Here is a 19977-nt window from a genome sequence, read left to right as displayed (position 1 = left end):
TGTTACAAATTTTTGGTATGTATAATTTGAACTTGAAATATTAACACATTTTTAATATGTTATACACACCTCTTGTAATTAGATTTGCGTAAAAATGGTGCATTGGACAACGGAGAGATGCAACAAAATTTGTGCAGGGCCATAGCCCAAAGAAATTAGAAACGTAAGCAACTACTATTACTAACAATTGACACAAGTGGTCCACCTATTAATAGACTACACACAACTATATATATATATATTACTCCTATTTAGAAATGGGAGTTTGGGAGGACCAACACTGCACTAAAGAGCTGGACTAAAAGCTATAGAAATCGTACATTGAGTCCCACCAAAAAGATGAGCTAAAGTAACTTCATCTACTTCTACTTTTTCTGCACATTGGAATGTGTACAGCTTTCTGTACACGTGTATTTCTGACAATTTTGGTTATATTTTTCTTTAAAATAATTATTGCCTCGATTTTTATTTTTATTTTTAACATTTATTTTTAATTTTAAAAGATTGGAAATTTTATGTTAAAAATTTAAATAATAGAAAAAATGATTTATTTAACTTTTATCATCATCAATACTACTAATTTATTTGACGTTTTTTCTTAATCTTCATCTCATCATTAATGTTATTTATATAATTTTCTTAAATCACTTATTTTTTCTTTTTTAACTCTTTTATATATATAAAAAGTTGGATATGTAAATGATGATGTGACATTTCTTAGAAGCTAAGATTACTATTTATCTAATTTCTCCAATTTTTTTTAAAAAATTGAAGATATCATACGTAAATGTATGGTCAAACTTAAACTATTTGATTCTCGAGAAATAAAAAGTGTCACATAAAATGGGACAGACGAAGGATAACTCTCAATTAAATTTGTTTCACTTTTTATTTTCCATTTTTAACATAATTTTTCAAGTTGGATTTCTAGGAATTCTATAGTAGACCCATTTAAATTTTACTTTTTTGTTTTAAATTAGAGAACTTGGCTGCACTTCGCGCGATCATTTAAATTAAATATTTTTGATTAATTTTATATTTACTCTGTTGTTTAATCGTAATATTATTATTTGTTTTAATAATATGAAGATTGTGAAAAAAATAAAGCTTCACAAATTTTACATCTATTAAATGAGGAAGAATATATTTTTTATCAAATAAGTTAAAATATATTTGCTAATAACAAATTCTTCCATTGCATGAAGTTGATCCTTTAATATATAATATATATTTCGGTGTACCATTCTCCTTAAATGTCTAAGAAATATCTCATAATGTCAAATAACACTGTAATACTCCCTCTATCCCTAATTACTTGTCCACTTTTAAATTGAACATTTATTAAGAAATCAATTAATGACATAGTGAGTTTATCATTTTACCCCTATTAATTATGAAGTAGATGAAAAGTTCTGCAATTTTCAAAGTAATTAGTCATTTAATTGAGGGTATAATAGGCAAAAAAAATGTTCTTTCTTGATTTGTCAAAATGGACAAGTAGTTAGAGACAACTATAAAAGGAAAAGTGAACAAGTAATTAGGGACAAAGGGAGTACTAAACAAATGCATCAGCAAATGAAATTTATATTAAAAATATATTGAATAATGACGTAATGATACCTTGATAGAATTTCCTATCCATTTAAAAAGAAAAAGCTTCACCCTTTCAATTTCATTATATCTTCTTATTTAGTAGAAGAATCATCATTTATTATATTCTACTCCACCTTAATTTGTACTATCAGAGTTTTAAGAATAAACATTAAATTTTAAATCGAAATAAAAAATCATTGAAAAATGACAGAAAAAATAATAATAGTATATGAAAATTAAAATAAGGTGCAAGAAAAGCCTTTTCACGATAATTTTTTGAAATATATTGATAACAATTAAAATGAAGCTGTTATTTTATCTTTAAAATTAAGTTTGATTGAAATGAATTAGTACAATGAGAAAAAATATTAAACTAATAACTTTTTAATGTTATTAAATGCATTTTCTTTTTAATTGAGTAGTAGATTAAATGGTCCGAATTAGGATATTAAAATAATATCTTACTCTCTCCTTAATTATTATGGTATTGCAAACATTTATTTTCCTTAAATGGTGATTCAATTTCCATTTACAGTTATATCCAATTAATTTCTAATGTATTGAATGTGGTTATGGGATATTGAAATAATATCTTTATCTTTCCTTAATCATAATAAAATTATAATCTAACATTTATTTTTCTGAAATGATAATTTTTTTTTAATTCCTAGAACATATTGTTTACTATATTGAATGTAATTATAATAAAACATATTGTATTTAGTATGACAAAAGAACTCAAAAATTTGGAGAAATTAGATAAATAGTAGTCTTAGCTTCTAAGAAATGTCACATCATCATTTACATATCCAACTTTATATATATAAAAGAGTTAAAAAAGAAAAAATAAGTGATTTAAGAAAATTATATAAATAACATTAATGATGAGATGAAGATTAAGAAAACACGTCAAATAAATTAGTAGTATTGATGATGATAAAAGTTAAATAAATCATTTTTTCTATTATTAAAATTTTTAACATAAAATTTCCAATCTTTTAAAATTAAAAATAAATGTTAAAATAAAATAAAATCGAGGCAATAATTATTTTAAAGAAAAATATAACCAAAATTGTCAGAAAAAATTGATAAAAATAAATAAATATCTATTACTAAGAATGGTGTCACTACATTTTCTATTTTAACTTTATTGTTACATATGGATAGAAACTTTTAGAAGAAGAAATGATCCAAAAATTTAAAAATAATGATTCCTTAAATGGTGATTCGTTTTCCATTTACAACTTTTCAATTAATTTTTAATGTATTATATATGGTTATGGATATTGGAATAATAATTTTATATTTCCTTAATCATAATAAATTATATTTTAACCTTTATTTTTGTGAAATGATAATTTTCTTTTCATTCGTACAACATATTGATTAATATATTAAATGTAATTATAATAAAACATGTTGTATTTAGTATGACAAAAGAATTCAAATTTTTTTAAAATTAAATAAATAGTAATCCTAACTTCTAAGAAATGTCACAAATATATATATATATATATATATATATATATATATATATATATATCTAAGAAAATGATATAAATTACATTAATGATGAAATGAAGATTAAGAAAAGAAGTAAAACAAATTAATAATAATATTGATGATGATAGGAGTTAAATAAATCATTTTTTATATTTTGTAAATTTTCAATATAAATTTTTCAGTCTTTTAAATTTAGAAAATGCTAAAAAAATAAAACTAAAACTAAAAATCGAGGCAACAATTATTTTAAGGAAAAAATAACAAAAAATGTCAGAAACATTGATAAGAATAAATAAGTATCTATTGCTAAGAAGGTGTCACCCCACATTTTCTATTTTAGCTTTATTATTACATATAGATAGAAACTTTAAGATGAAGAATGATCCAAAAAATTTAAAAATAACAAATCAATTATGTAAAAATACATATGTAATTCTTATAAAGTTATAATAACTAATTTCTTCAAATAAATAATTAAATGAAAGAAAAAAAATTAATTAAGAAAATAATATAAATAACACTAATTATGAGATTAATAGCATTGATGAGGAAAGGAACTAAATATGATCATCTTTTTAAATTCTTTTTTAAGAAAATATATATAAACTTTAATTAAAGATAAATAAGAAAAAAAAAACTTTAATTAAAGATACAAAAAATCAAGACAAAATAAAAGAAGAAAGAAATTAGAAGAATAATGAGGTTGAAAGAAATAATATCTAATTTTCTCTCTTTTCAAATCACAAAATAAATTTTTGCTTGTTCTCCTCCTAATTTGATACGAATTCCATAAATAGAATGATTTTTTCTCCAAATAATTTTTCTTACCCTTTGAAACACTAATCAGCCTTCTTATAAATTTCCCAACCACAATGAATTTTCTCTCCTTGTAGGAGGAATAAACATTTTTTCAAAAAGTCTTTTATTTTGAAAAGAAATTTTTGTTACATAATCTCTTTCTTTACATCAATGTCTTCACAAGAATCATGAGATATTCTCTCTTTCTCTTTTGTTAAAAAAGTCACATGACCTAGAAATTTGATGGACATCTTAGCGACAGAAGTTGATACCATATATTGATCATCATCGTCAGAAGCAGAAGAGCCAAAGTGAAGAAATTTGTTCTTATTTGTTACAAATGCTCAACTATTTTATTTTATTTTATAGGTTAAATAATTATAAACAGTTATAAAAAATGAATAGTTTTTATCTTTTCATCTTCCATTTTCATTTACTTGAATCTATATTAGTGTAATGGATGTTATAAAGGGAATAATTAATCGGGTATGACATAAATACTTTTTTTAAAAAATACAAATAAAAAATACAAAACAAAGATAAAATGTCAAAAAAAAGAGAAAAAAGATGAATAGAAATACTGGTCATAGAGAGATGCCACATCAAATTGTCTATATTCAGTTTTATATATACATATATAGGTTCATGCCCTTAGATGTTATTTTATTACTTTAGCTAGCATCGACATTTTTGTAAATCTGATATCTACTTTGGAACATTTTATAATGTGGCATAGGCTGACAATTGAGATCATAAATTTAAAAATAATAAAATTTAATTTATTATAATACTAATATCAATATATATATATATCATTTAAAAAATATATAAAAAGTAATAATTAACCGCTTTATTTTTTTTAAATCATATAACTAATTTGATTTACACTCCAAAATTCATAGGTGTCACATAATTTAGACATTAATTCTTCATTACTTAATATATGTAATTATATCAATGACATATAAATTGAAATAAAAAAATTACATATTTTATTTGAAAATCACGTAATAGTACTATAAGGTATAATAATTAACAACTTAACATATTTTAAAATTTTAGTTGACTCTCCAAATTCCATATGTCTCATGTAATTGAGACAGAGAAAAACATATATTGGTTTAAAATTAATAAAAATATTATAAATTATAATAATTAACAACTTAAAATTTATAAAAAAAATCCTTTAAAAAAATTTAGTTGGCTCTCCAAATTCAATCGGTATTACAATAATTAAAACATAGAAATTAACATAGATTGGACTCCTGTTGACATTTATGTTTCCTTTTTTTTATTTTTTTCTTTTATACTTTAGATAAACAAATTGTTTATGTGAAAAGTATTATAAATCATAATAATTAATAGCTTAAAATATTTGAAAACATATAAAAAGTTTTTGTTAACTTTCAAAATTTCTTCTATACCGCATAAATTGGGAGAAATATAGATATAAAGATATTTTAAGTTGCTAATTATTAGTTATAAGTTTTTTTTATATTAACTTGTTAATTATTGTGATTTATAATATATTTACGTAAAACATACTCTAAATAAAAATAATTAGCAACTTAAAATATATAAAAACATACTAAAAAATTGATTAACTTCAAATTTCATATGTACCACATAAATTAAAACAGAAACAGTAACATATATTGGGCCCCGTGCTGGCACGGAGTCCCATATCTGGTATATATAGAAGAGCCAAAATTGAAACGATCGATCAAGAGTATTTTTGTCGATCGACAAAATTAAATGTCCAAATTAAAGCAGTGAGCTTCTAAGAAACCTAGCTGAATAGAATGGGGACTTGTTAGAACATGATTGCTCTCTCACACTGTCGTGGAAGTTCTTAAATTTCCCTATAAAAAATATGCAAATTGTTAGGCCACGTTTAGATCCTCACTTTGGGAAGTCTAAAAGAGATCATTTGTTAAATGAATATCTAAAAAATATATATATTTAATATTTAAACATCTAAAATAAGGTTATTTTTAGGAAACTTACAAAAATCTCACTAGTTAAGGAGATAAATATTTAGATACAAGATTTTGGTGCGTCCAGAGACATCCACATACATGTATCTTATCTCAAGATACATGAAGTTAAAATTAGGTGTAATTTATTCTAAATACATTGTATTCAAGTGAATTCATATATATTTGAATACATAACAAATCACATTTGCCACTCTCCAATATATCTGGTATCCCAGATACATGTGGATCACACCATGTATCTAGTGTGATTCTCATGTATTTAGAATACATGACTATCTCACTCGCTTCTCTACTCACTCGCTTCTCTACCCATCTCGCTTGCATCTTTTTCTATTTTAATGTATACTACAAGAAAAACAGTCTCTAAGGAAGGGAAATCTCATCCTTAAAAGTCCAAATCTGGTCCCTAATAAGCATTTGGGACCTGAAAAAGCTGGTTGTCACTCGTCCTAGTAGCTTCCATCGCTATTGGTCAACAACGACGAGTTTCAAAATTCGGTCGTGAAATGGTGTTGGGACGGGAAAGAAATCCGGTCGCCTCTGCCGTTTTAGAGACCACAATTCTGGTCTCAAATACTTTTTAAATACCTTAGAAAAAGCTTATTTCAGGTCGTTAAACCTCTTTAGGGACGATCAACAACTAGTCCTAGAATACCTTTCGCGACGAGCAATGACCCAATCCTAGAAACAATTTAGAGACGAGTAACAACTTTGTCCTAGAATAGAGTTGGCGACGATCAACGACCGGTCCTTGAATAGATTTAGCGACGTTCAATGACCTGGTCCTAAAATAGATTTATTGACGATCAAGTTATTCTAGTTCTAGATAAATCATTAGAGACGAGCAACATTTCTCGTCTTAGATTGACCTTCAGGGACAAGCAATAATATTGGTCTCTAACTGACCACCAATGGTCCTAGAGCAATTGATATCACTATAATAAAAAATCATCCACAAATATTATTTTGCTACTAAATATTTCTATACAAAAAGATGATATAATATATATAAAAGTGACAAGAAGATAGAGATCAAGAGTGTACGATTAATTACAATAAATTGGCTAACATCCCTTGATTTTAGTTTCAATATTTGCTTAACAAAAAAACATAGCTAATATCCGAGCATCCGAGCTATACTATAATATCAAGTTTTGCAAAACACAAATTCGTACTAAACTAATAAGGAGCTTGCACATCAACAAAAGCTTGGCAAAAAGTTAAAAGTTTCAATCTTCAATTCATGGAGTGTTGTCCAGAAACATCAACAAAAGCTGCAAGAATATAAGAAAATCAATTAGAAAAACTTTGAGATGCATTAACCAAGATCAAAAATCTATTTTCAAGAACTACAACTAAATGGAATATGGTAGACAATAGAAACTAATGAACTGATTAATTCTCATTAGTTTTTTACTAATAGTAGCTATGGTTTAGAAAATTCTCCCTCCTACACTTTTCTCTCCGTACATATTCCATATGTTAATCTACAACAATCATTTCTTAGAGAGTTAACTACACGCTCCGCCCTATGGAGCAACCGTACAGGGAACCATCAGCTCGTGCTACTTCTCAAATGAGAGTTCTGCCAGGTTCGGCCAGATTGGGGGATCAATGAGGCTAAAGAGGAGGAGGATAAAAAAACAAATCTGTCAATATAATTGAGGGGGAAGCTGAACAAAGCAACCAGAGCTAGAAAAAACAGAGTTCACAGAGATATCTACTTGCGAAGAAAATGGCAAAGTCAATGAGATCAAAGAGGAAAAAGAGGCTGAAAGCTATGAGGAGGGATATAGTTGCTACAGAACTCACTGTTCTTAAGAAATAAGCTGCTAAATTGGCTGCCCAAGAAGCTGCCCTTGCTGCTCCTAAGCTGATGGTAATCAAAGTTCAAAATCTTTAAAACCTCTTCGAAAGAAGATGAAAAAGAAGCTGAAAATAGCTAAGAAGAAGAATCATGGCAAGGGAAAGATCGGGAGGAAGAATGTTTGATTGCAGTGTATTCTCTAAGCTGATAGATGTCTTGTTACTTACTGTTGAAAGTCCCTACCATATTCTCTCCTTAATTCATGATCTTACATTGTAGTATTATCTTAGAACATGAGCATGTGAGTGGATCATGCTCATACAATTTTTTTGTGTGCTGTTTGAATGAAGCCTCAAGTTCTTAAATTTGTTGACAAAATAGATGTCTTATTCATTTACCTTTTACAGTTTGTTGGAACATGCTAAACTTGCCTGGAAATATGAAGATGTAGACTATAATCCAACAATGTTAAGATGTTTTAGTTTTCTGATGAAGTTGACGTGGGAAACATAAAAAAAAATTGAGGGGGAAGTTTATGCCAACAGGGGAATGACACGGTTCATGATAACCAGATCAGGGGAATAACATATTACTCTCAGTAACACTTGCACAGGGAATTAAGCTAACAGATTACTCTCAGTAACACTTGCACAAAGAAAACCAACGTCATGTTCAAACCGGCTATCTCTAGCATAAAAAAAAAAAAAAAGAAACATAGACAAAATAAACATGATCACGACAAGAAAGAGGAAACAGAAAAACAACAAACTCCTGAGTCAGAAGCGAGTGGCAACCTAATGGACATACTGAGGCAGAAAGAAACAATAATCAGCTAAATTACAGTGATACCAAGCTGAAAATAGCTTTGTTTCTAACATCTCTGAGGAAAAAATGGAAAATACCTACCCAAATGAAGAACTTATCGAAAACGTGCAGCCGAGGATCAATCATATAAGCAAGTCTACTAGCTTAGTTATTAAGATTAAAAATAAAAAACTTCTACAGTTAGCGATGGAGTTGAACAGTGAGCATGTAGTTGATCAATCCCTGGGCCTCTAGACAACAATTCGAAAGATATTTTCAACTGTAAAAAGGACATAGATCTCACTACATCCAGTTCAACAATCTCCAACAGAAAAGTATAATTTTACTTACTTGGTCAACAGAAAATATTGGTCATTCAGTTGAAATGGGCGATGTCGCAGGTGGGACATGTGATTGTTGAATTGGCTTATCTGTCACATATTTAGCATGAAGGTATCCTCTCCATTTGTTCCATAGCTCATTCATCTATCCCAAGACATGATCACGATGATCATTCATGTCAACACCTTCAAATTTATTCTATAATAATCGAAACATGAATTGAGTTATTACAAAAAGAGAAGTAACAACAAAGGACAACAAGATGAAAAAAAGCTCTGCTTCTAGTAGAATAAGCAGAGCTTCTATATTAAACAAGATAAAAAGATAGGGAAGTCTAGTGAACTGTAGTTCTTCTACAATCCTAAGTCTATTAAGATGTGGACTCTGTAAGGTTACGAAGTACTTTCCTCTCCTTTTTAGCTAAGATCAACTGGTGGGTTATGTAGAGAAGGGTGAAGAATTCTCATTTAAGTTTTAAGAAAAAACAGTCCTCTTTTCTCCTTCATGATTCATGTTCATCATCTATCATGTGACAATCTATAGTGCAGGATCATGTGATACAGATTTGGTCAAAAGGGACAGTAGTTCCATGAAACAACATAGAATCCAATTGAAATAACATATTTTGAACTTGACTTAAATAGAAGAATTGTTTAAATAACAGAGAGTTCTCTTTGATTCAGTGTTCTTTAATAAGATCTACTGTCCTTTGAAAATAAGTCACAAATTCTGTGGAAATACAAGACCATGTATTCAGTAAATAAAAGATTTGAATAAGATGTACATTTATTACCTCAACGGCAGCCCACATGTGATTCAATTTTTCTTGCTTATTATCATTCTAAGATGATACCCCCAATGGGAAAATATTACGATCACGAACAATTTTTCCCAAATGCCTCAAAAACAGATTGATGTTTGTTCCAACCGTTTGATTATTGTAAAAGGTTACTTTCAGCTTTTGTCCATTTTCAAGTGAAGCAACTTCTTTGCATTTGTTTCTCCCTCGTACTCTTTTTTCCTTTCTAGGATTAGATGAACCTATAATTGCATAATTTGGTAAAACTATAGCAACAAAAATTTAGTTTTTTAAGTTAATAACATGCGAGTTCAAAATATCATACCTTTTTCAGCTGATTGAGAGTGTTTCATAACTTGATCAGTAGATGGAGGCAATGTTCATTGGTTTGCATATCCTCTTTTTGAAGAACCAATCTATCTACTGTTTGGATTTCTTGACTAGAAGACGTGGTAGAATTCAAACTGGTTCTTTTAGAAGGAGTTTGCATTTTTTGATTAGCATATAGAGTAGTCTTGTTCAATGCTCCCACATCATATTCAGAAACCCCTAAAGAGGAGCTCAATGATCCATGTCTTTGCTCTAGTCTCTTTCCTGTAGCACCTAGAGTAAATTATTTTTTGAAGAACAGGATGCAACACTAGTACACACAAGTAGCTGAAACAAACTTATTTTTTTCAACTTTTTGAGTGTATTTCTTAACTTGATTAGTAGATGCAAGAGTCGGAGTATCCATTGCTTACTAGGAGCCATAACCTTGGAAAATTACACACAAATTTTTAAAAAAATATAAAGAATAAGAAAAATAATAAGATCTACAAAACTTGTTACAATCAGATTCACCATGAAACTAACAAAGTGGATGATACATTGTCTTCTTTAGAACATAATTGAAACCAAGTTCACATATACACTAACTTCAACATACTCCCAAAAGAAATCAAGGGACTTTTGAATATTAATAGATGGAAAGTTTTCTCGGTAAGAACACAAAGAAGAAGACCTGCTAAGCTGAATTTTTATCCTCAATACTAATATTTTAAATTGTTGGAGGAATATGTAACTTATCTAGATATTATTCTTCATGTTGCATTTAACGTGTTTTAACATTAGATAAGATATATGGAGTATCAATTCCCTTATGTGGAAGCTTATTATATAGCTCGCTCAAATCACTTGTAACTTTTTTGGGTTCCAAAGATGAACGAAACACAATCAGTTGATCAAAAAATATACAATCAAATGGCACAATGAAAAATAAAAGATTATATACTAACTTATAATTAGGATGCTAGTTCTTGAAACATGTATACATGATTCCTTAGCCTACCAAAGATTAAAGTAAGTACTTACACGAAATAGTCACTTCTGATTAAAAAAATCTTGTTGGTAGTTGGTTTAAGATCATAACTTTTCGTATGTTCTTAACACGTATCAGGATTCATGTGCCCTGCTATATATTTCCTTATATACAAACACTCTGATTTCTCAAAGTGCTAAAGTTGTAACAGATAGCACATCAGGAAACAGAAAGAGCTACACATTTATTAGATTATGGGATGAGAGCGAGCAGTTACATGCTATAACTAAGATGAATGAAAAGATTTTCTCCACTAGGCTCATGTGCATTTGTCCTGAAGCTAACAAGAAGAATGTTGGTGGATAGATGCAAGCTTCATATCAATGTACTGGAACTCGAAATGAGCACAAGCCTAATATGACTAATTTGTTGGAAACTTGGATACCAATAATCTAACAGATGATCACTTCAGGGAGGTTTCTGGAAACTACAGGCAATTACTATATTTAAGAATATCACTAGGCGATCGTTGTGGTTTTGTTCAATAGTTCATGACAATTTACTAGCATCATTTTATATTTCGAAATGAGTAACTCGCAGTCTCAAAGTAATGCATACAGAAAGAACTAACAAAATTAGAAATCGCTAATCTGAAGGTAATTTGATTCGATAACAAAATTAGAAATCGCTAATCTTAAACTGACAAAAGAAACAGTACATTTATATAAATTTGAACATGGATTACAGGAATAACAAGACCCCCACTCTCTCTAGGTGACATGTTGCTTAAGGTAATTTGATCCGATAAGATAAGATGGGAGGAAGTTCAGTCAGTGATGATTGGGAGTTTATTGCAAATGAAGCTCAGACAGTACTTATGATTGGGTGTAAAGGTGAAGGAAAAAGTGCCACAAACAATAGCATTTTTGGTAGAAATGCATTCCAATTGAGGTCTAGCTCTGGTGGTGTTACAAGAACTTGTGAGATTCAGAGGACTCGATTAGAAGATGGCAGATTCTTGATGTGATCGATACCCCTGGATTTGATTTTAATGCTGAATCTGGATTAGTTGTAAATGAAATTGGTAAATGCATTGATTTGGCCGATGATGGTGTCCATGCTGTTCTTTTTGGTTTGTCTGTACGAACTAGCTTTTCAAAAGAAGAACGTGCTGTTATCCAGTACTTTAAGAAGCTCTTTGGGACCAAAATTAGTGATTAAATGATTGTGGTCTACACTGGAGGGGATAAGCTCGAAGATAATGACTCTTTGAATGATCACTTAGATTGTTCCCGCCCTGAGGATTTAAAGGAAGCTCTTAAAGATGTGTGGGTATAGACAAGTGCTTTTCGACAATAAAACATAAGATCCAGCGAAGTAAGCTGAACAATTGAGGGAACTTCTTTTCAACAACTGGTGGAAAACCATATACGACTGAATTATTTGAGGAAGTAAACAAGATGAAGCTTCGTAATGACTCATCGGAGGTTAGTTCTTTGCTTGGAGATTTAAAGCAAGGGGTAGCTGATGAGTTGAAGGAACAACTGCAGATGTTCTCTTTCAAGGAGAAACACAAGCGAATAACTGAAATAGTTGAATCTAAGATGAACAATACCATGCATAGTCTTGAAAACAGTTGGAGAGGAGCGTACTGCTCGGTTAGAGGCAAAAAGCAAAATTCATGAATTGAAAGATAACTTTGAACAATTGCTGACATATACTGTGTGGATTGCAACGAGGTATTCGGCTGGAAGTATGAACAAACTGTTGAGCCATCGCAGAACTACAAGGAAGGGGAAATTTTGTACTCGAGCTATGCAAAATTGCTGACATATACTATGTGGATTGCAACGAGGTATTGCGCTGGAAGTATGAACAAGTTGTTGAGCCATCGCAAAAGTACAAGGAAGGGAAAATTCGTACTCGAGCTATGCAAAATTGCTGACTTATACTATGTGGATTGCAACGAGGTATTGCGCTAGAAGTATGAACAAGTTGTTGAGCCATCACAGAAGTACAAGGAAGGGAAAATCGTACTCGAGCTATGCAAAATTGTTAAAGACAATTGGTAACTCATATTCATAGTCTTTTTTATTTTATATGTCAGTACTTTGAAGCAAGTTTTTTTTCCTGTCTCGGAGCTTTCACTCTACCTAACTTTCTATCAGAATTATCAACATCCGTATTGTCACTTTCGTTTCACGTTATAACATCTTTTGTTCCTCATAAAAAAAATAGGAATAACAATTTAGTCGAAACCTTTTCAGATGTAAATAACAGTTTCAATAGGAATAACAGAACAAGTCCTTATTTGGCTCGCAAAACATCAAAACACTGATTATATAAAACTAAATTATGAAATCAGAAAATCAGATTATCTATTAGAAATCTCAACCCAATAATGTTTTCACTGATTGTACAAAAAAAAGACAAGATTAAGAAATCAGTAACCTTGAAAAGATGAGAAACAAGAAGAGCAACTTCAATACAACAAGTAAAAACGTTATCAAACAAACTTCTGAAAAAAAAATAGAGCAACCAACCCGTAAGTCTGCTGCTTGCGATGAAATTTTACCTTCAACAGAGAAACAATGGTACTTGCTTCGATTTTAGGGCAGAGCTGCGACAAAAATAAAGAAATCAGTAACCTTGAAAAGATGAGAATCAAGAAGAGCAACTTCAATACAACAAGTAAAAACGTTATCAAAAAAACTTCTGGAAAAAACAGAGCAACCAACCTATAAGTCTGCTGCTTGAGATGAAATTTTACCTTCAACATAAAAACGATGGTACTTGCTTCGATTTTAGGGCAGAGCTGCGACAAAAATAAAGTTTCAACATTGAGATTAGGGTAGAGAATTTCGACTGGAGAGAGAACTAGCTAGGGCAACTTTGTGACCAGCTTGCGCTATATATTTTTGAGAAGACAGAACGCTCATTTTCTTTATTTTTCACTTTCAACATAAAAACTTTGGCGCCTATGTTTTTGTTAAAATAACTTTTGTGTTTTATTAATTTAGTATCAAGTTTGGGGGGAATATCTCCCGCTCAAAGACCATCAATTACCATTTGGGACTAGTTATAAAATTTTTCGGGACCAAATTTAATACCTTCGCAATAGACTATACAAATAAGGACTAGAATATAATCTCGTCCCAATAGATATACTTTTAGAGAGAAGATTATTAGCCCGTCCCTAAATATTGGTCTTAAATAAGGGTTTTTCTTGTAGTATATATCTGATAGTAAATATACATGTATCTGAGTGTATTTTCCTCAATATATATAATAGAAAATTCTTAATTAATGGTACAATATGTAATTATTTGAAAATATAAATAGAATTGGTATGTATAGAGTATAGAGCAGAAAGGCATGTTTACTTTCTCATTGAGCAGCAGAGTTAGAAATTTAGCGAAAAAAATAATAATTCCCAGTTACATTGTATTAAGAGTGCACAAAATTGAATATATGTTCATAGTAACTAAGTAATATATAATATATGTACATCATGTAATATTAGTACAAAAGTGTGCATAGGACCGATCACTCTTCAAAAGATGGCTCCTCCATGGTCTCATTTGCTTGGCATTTGGTAAGAAAGAGGAGACCAAATACCTTGCTTGATTCTACGAAAGAATCTCTGCATTACTAATTTGTGTTTTATTAATTTTTGTACCAAACGGTCCCTTATAGTATAATTGACTAATGAGCAATTTCTGAATAAGAAGCTTTAATGATACCACAACAATATGCATATACTCTTATAGTATAATTGATTAATGAGTAATTTCTGAACGATAAACTTTAATGATACCAATACAATATATATATACTGATTTCATATCAGTTAAGAAAAATTATCAGCCTTAATGATATCAATATAGTATATGATACTGATTTATTTTAGTTAAGCGAAAAATATCAGCTTTAATGAATGAGGGTATGGGTTGAAAAAGGGTTAATAACGAAGGGAAAACTGGTCCCTAAAAGTAAAAATCTAGTCCCTAAAGGGAAATGGCGACCTGAAAACCTGGTCTCCACCCGTCGCTATAGGCTCCGTCGCTAATGTTAATTAAGGACGGGATGATCCACCTGGTCCTTAAAATTTTCTACGGCTGGTATAAAACTGGTCCCAAAAAATTGTTTTAGGGACCGGATTCATGGTCCTTACTAGAAAAAACCTGGTCCTTAATATTTTCAGGGACTATATCTACTGGTCCTATTATATAAGATCAACTTGTGCTTCATTGTTTTTTAACCACCAGTTTAGTGGGCTTTTTAGGACCAGTAAGTTGTGGTCCTTATATATAAAATTTGATTTTCTATATTTGAAATTATAGTAATACATATTTTAATAGCAATAATCAAATGCATATATATAACATTATCATAATCTGGTTTTATACATATATGAATATAAATACACACTACATCTTATGAAACACGTCATTGTTTACACAAAAACTTCATAAAAAACAAACAAATATCCTACTAGCAAATATATAAATGTAAAAGTCCTATTGGCCTATCAAACTTCCTATGCTTTTTTGAGTTCCAGAACTAGCAGTTCCCTTATCTAAAAAGTGTCAGGTCCAGCATCTATTTTGAGCAACTCCAGGTCTAGTTTTTGTAAAGCCATAGAGGAGAGATGAACGTCACGCAGATTCCAACCTTCTAGTTGTGGAGTGAAACCCATATATGCCTACTGTAAGTGTAGCAATTGCAAAAGTCCAACCAGATCATGAAGGCGCAGTGTATACACTTATCTTCATTGCAAGGTCAACAATGTGTTGTTGAAACCAGCAATTTAATGAACACCTGCAATGGCGGAGACTGAACAAGGAAATATGTAGAAGAATACATTGATTTTCAATGAGAAAATTCTTGTTGAAGTGTTCTGTAACATTTTGAAGCTAAGTTCCAAAATTTAATCCGAGAGAGCTCCTGGTGCACTAGATTTCCTCATTCCTTCGTACTAATCCTAGATTGACAACAATTCTAACAAGAATGATATCCTAATGGTCCATTTAAACAATGTTGATCCAAGGACTTACCAAAAATTGTGCGATAAGTGTTCCACGAAGAGAGTAGAACTTCTTAGAAAACAAAGGTCTCAAATTTTTAAGCAGGTGCACTGGCAGATTAAGCAAGTTAATGCAGTAACTCTTGTTTCTCCAAAGTACAAGAAGACTGCTCCAAGACAAAATTAGCATGCCAGTCTTAATAGGATTAATTCCTACCATCCCCTTCTTCAAGAGGTTGCAAATAGAACATTGCAAAAGTAACATATACCTTAACAGTCGTCTGGATGTCACCCTCAAGAAACGACATAAGCCGATGACCAGTGACCCTATTGTCTGGTGAACATCAGAGAAGAGAGATCAGAATGATGAGAAGATGGGGGCACAGGGGTGGGTAATCTAAAAGAAAACTTTTAGGAACCAGAAACACGAGTATGCTTCATTTGTAACATCACTTCTTAAATAACAATCAGGAAATACACAACATTTATAGTTTTCCATATTCAGTGAAAGTACTTGTTTCTATGAACCAAAATTGCAATTCGAGATTATGGTAGGTTATTATACCATCATAATCAGTAATTGGATGCCAGAAGTCCCTTTTAGGAAATAACAAACTTTTCAGTTCAAGTCATTATGGCTTAATTACCTTGTATGTATGAATATTTTCTGACCGAGCACCAATACCTACCTGCCATTGTAAATATAAAAAAGTCTAATAAGGAAAATTGTCAAGATATCTTGTCCTTGTCCTCTATAATCTAATCAAAAGTTTAAGAGATAACAAGGCTTAAAATTGACCGTATAAAAAATGTTTTACAAACTTGAGCATGTTATATTAACCTAGAAAAAAACTACAACATTTATCGGTCGATTGGTTTTGTGGCTCATTACAATTCAGTTTTATGTCAAATCTCCCTATAATTTTTTATTTTTACACATAAGAGATCTTTGCAGGATAATTTTCTTCCATTCAAATTGTAAAAGGTTGTACGTGTGAAGCAATTTCCTCGACATTTGCTTATCTGTTACATACACTATATCAAGATGAAGCTTTGCAATATTGATGGTATTTATTAGATGATCAGCAGGAGTGAAATATAAAGAAAAATCATGCATATGAGTGAAATAACAAGAATCGACCAATGTATAAAGAGGATGCATATATATATAGAAAGGATATAGATTGTCCACAACTCTTCTGCCTAGACAATTATTCCAGTGAATTTTAGGACCCGCAAGATTTTGATTCTAGTTCACTAGCAGATAGTGCACATCTGAAACTAATGACATATTTCATTGTAAGCAAAATTTTGTAGAGATTCACATATGCATAGGGTCATCTTAGAAATTTCAAATGGTGAAGATCGACTAGAAAAGGGATGACAGAGAAGGTCATCGGCTCTTGGACAATTTTCCCAGTTATTGTCTTGATGGCTGGATCATGGGCTCTATCAGCCATTGACAAAAATTTTGACAACCCCAAATCACATAACTTTGTGGACTTTCAGAAAAACGATTAAAGTGTCAAACCATATGATGTATAAAAAATAGTAACAAAATGAATTTAAGTATAAACACGCCTAAAAGATAAAATTCTAACGATAATAGACCTTTATGGTGTATCTCAAACTTTGTTGATCCACAACGTTACATATGTGTATGTTTGTTTGATGCAGGGGAAACTTAAAAGTTAGTCTATGTCAAAAGTGTGAAACATTTTAAACCTTGAGCAACCCTGTGCTTATCATTGTTATAAAACATAGCCAAACACTTACATATATTTCTTAATCAGAAAGGTTTCTTTAGTTCACATTTTTATATATGGCAAGGTTAACTAGATATTAAGAACATATACCACATGCTTAGTGAAAAGCATATCTCACACGGGCAGTCCTTAAAAGTTGTGATTTCACTCTCAAACTAGCAAGCCTAGCAAATAAAGGTGTTCTAAGCAGTGAATTTTTTTGACATGCAAACAAAACTATTCCACAGAATTAAACTAAAGATCCAGACACAGGGGCGGTAGTTTTTTTTGCAGTGGATTTAGCTGATCCATAACTGAGTATAGATATATATGTGTAAACCTACTAAAATCTCAACAAATATTAGATTTGAACTCATAATTTTAACAGTACAATGAGTTCAATGCGGAAAATCTTAAAAGTTGAACCCATTAAATTTTAATATTGGATCCACATTTGTCCAGACATAGTGGGAAGCTCAAACACCAGAATATTTTATTTTCTCAGACATACTTTCTCGTCATCCTTAAAACACAAGTGTTCATACTTGCGTCTTAAAGGACATTTCAAAAGGAAATACTTTTGTTTCCTAAAATTATTTGCTCATCTGAACCTAACAATGAAAGGGATCAATTACTATCAAACCCTAGCCACAATTCTTCATAGCAAGCCCAATACTCGAAGTTATAGACCTCACGCCAAAACAATCAGTATTAAATAGAACCAATTTCAAAGACTATCATTCTCAACAAGAACTGTTCAGCGAGAAACAAAAATATTGATTTAAACCCAAAAATGAAAAGACGAAGAAAATAGACAAACCTTTTCAAATAGACATATCTTGTCATCCGATTTGCGAATTTTCAGCCACTTTAGACAGAACCAAATGAGACTGCCGACTTTGAGAGAGGAATTTAGAGAGCCCATGCCCTTTCTAAGCTTTAAAATAGAAATGATAGGGTTTTATTATGTGAACGAGGAGGTGTTAATAAATACATTTTTTGTTTCTTTTTACATTGTCACTTATTTCCTTTAAAAATATATCATTAGGGACGAGATGTTTATTCTTTTATGAACCAGATTTAGAGTGTTCGCTAACTTCAAAAATAATAGTTAAAATTAAAGACTAGAAAAAAATATCGTCCCTATAAGTATAGTATTAGGGACCATATTATAACCCCGTCTCTAAATGTTGGTCTTTAATAAGCAGTTTTCTTGTAGAGTTTTTTTTTTTTTTTAGAGAATGGGTATTTCTTGAATTACTTTGGATCAGGGAATGAACATGTAATTGTTTTGAGTGTGTAACATCTCACAAATTGAAATAACTAGGAATAAGTTAAGAATTGGAAATAGTGATTTTTGGAAAAAATGAAAATTTGGAAATTTGCTTAAGTTAGGTTAAGAATGAGTTTTGAGTCAACTTTAAACAATCATAACTCCTAGCTCAGTATGATTTAGGTATGGTTCCAGGTATCGTAGGAAATATCTTGGAATAATCTTTCCAACACCGCCGAGTTTGCACGATTTCGAGTTCGTATGAGTGAGTTATGCCCATTGGAAGTTGGGCCGTTCAAGTAAGGAAAGTCTAAAACCGGATTTTGGAAGGGTATTTTAGTCTTTTCCTTACCCAATTGCTTTTGGGATTTTAATTGGGGTAAAATCAGATTTTAGTCAGTTTAGAAAAGTTGAAGTTCACGCTAGGGCTTGGAGAAAAGAGAAAAGACGAAAAAGGAGAAGAGAAATCAAGAATCGATCAAGAATGTTTGAGTTTGGTTGTGGATTTCACCAAGGATTCAATCCTACGAGATATGTGAGATCACATAGCATTGGGTTAGTTCACTCACGCGCCAATCATGATTCAATTCAGCAAAGTTATTTTGATTTGAAAGTAAATTCTATGAGTTCTTGATGAAATTCGTTTGAAATCTTGTGGGTTATTGTTGTTGAAGTTCCTTCTGTTTGATTCATGATTTTAGGTGTGATTTCGAGTAGAATCTAATGTATTTTGAGGGTTTAATCGATTCTAAGTGTTTGGGGAAAGAACCATTGGAGTTTAAAGGGTTTAGAGTTGAAAAACGAGCAAGAAAAATCGTCAAAACCTGGGGAAAGGGGTAGGGCTCCGCGCCAGCCAGTGCGCCCCAAAATGTTTTCTGAAGTTTCACCCCTGGGGAGCTGCGCCTACCAACGCACTCCAACTTCAGTTCTGAAGTTTTGGGTCTGGTGCCCCGTGTTGCTCAGAGCGCCAGGAAAGCCAGGTCTTCT

The 19977-nt window shown here is 30.8% G+C and overlaps 1 pseudogene; it reads left to right on the top strand.

Annotated features, from left to right (window-relative positions):
* Positions 1-11691: 11691 nt before the first annotated feature.
* On the top strand, positions 11692-12776 carry LOC125829568 (immune-associated nucleotide-binding protein 9-like; annotated as a pseudogene).
* Positions 12777-19977: the final 7201 nt, after the last annotated feature.

Source organism: Solanum verrucosum, unplaced genomic scaffold, assembly GCF_900185275.1.
Source record: "Solanum verrucosum unplaced genomic scaffold, falcon-dt-bn FXZP01000031.1, whole genome shotgun sequence".
NCBI lineage: Eukaryota > Viridiplantae > Streptophyta > Magnoliopsida > Solanales > Solanaceae > Solanum > Solanum verrucosum.
Note: the sequence above shows the minus strand (reverse complement) of the source record. Positions and strands in the feature narration are given on the sequence as shown.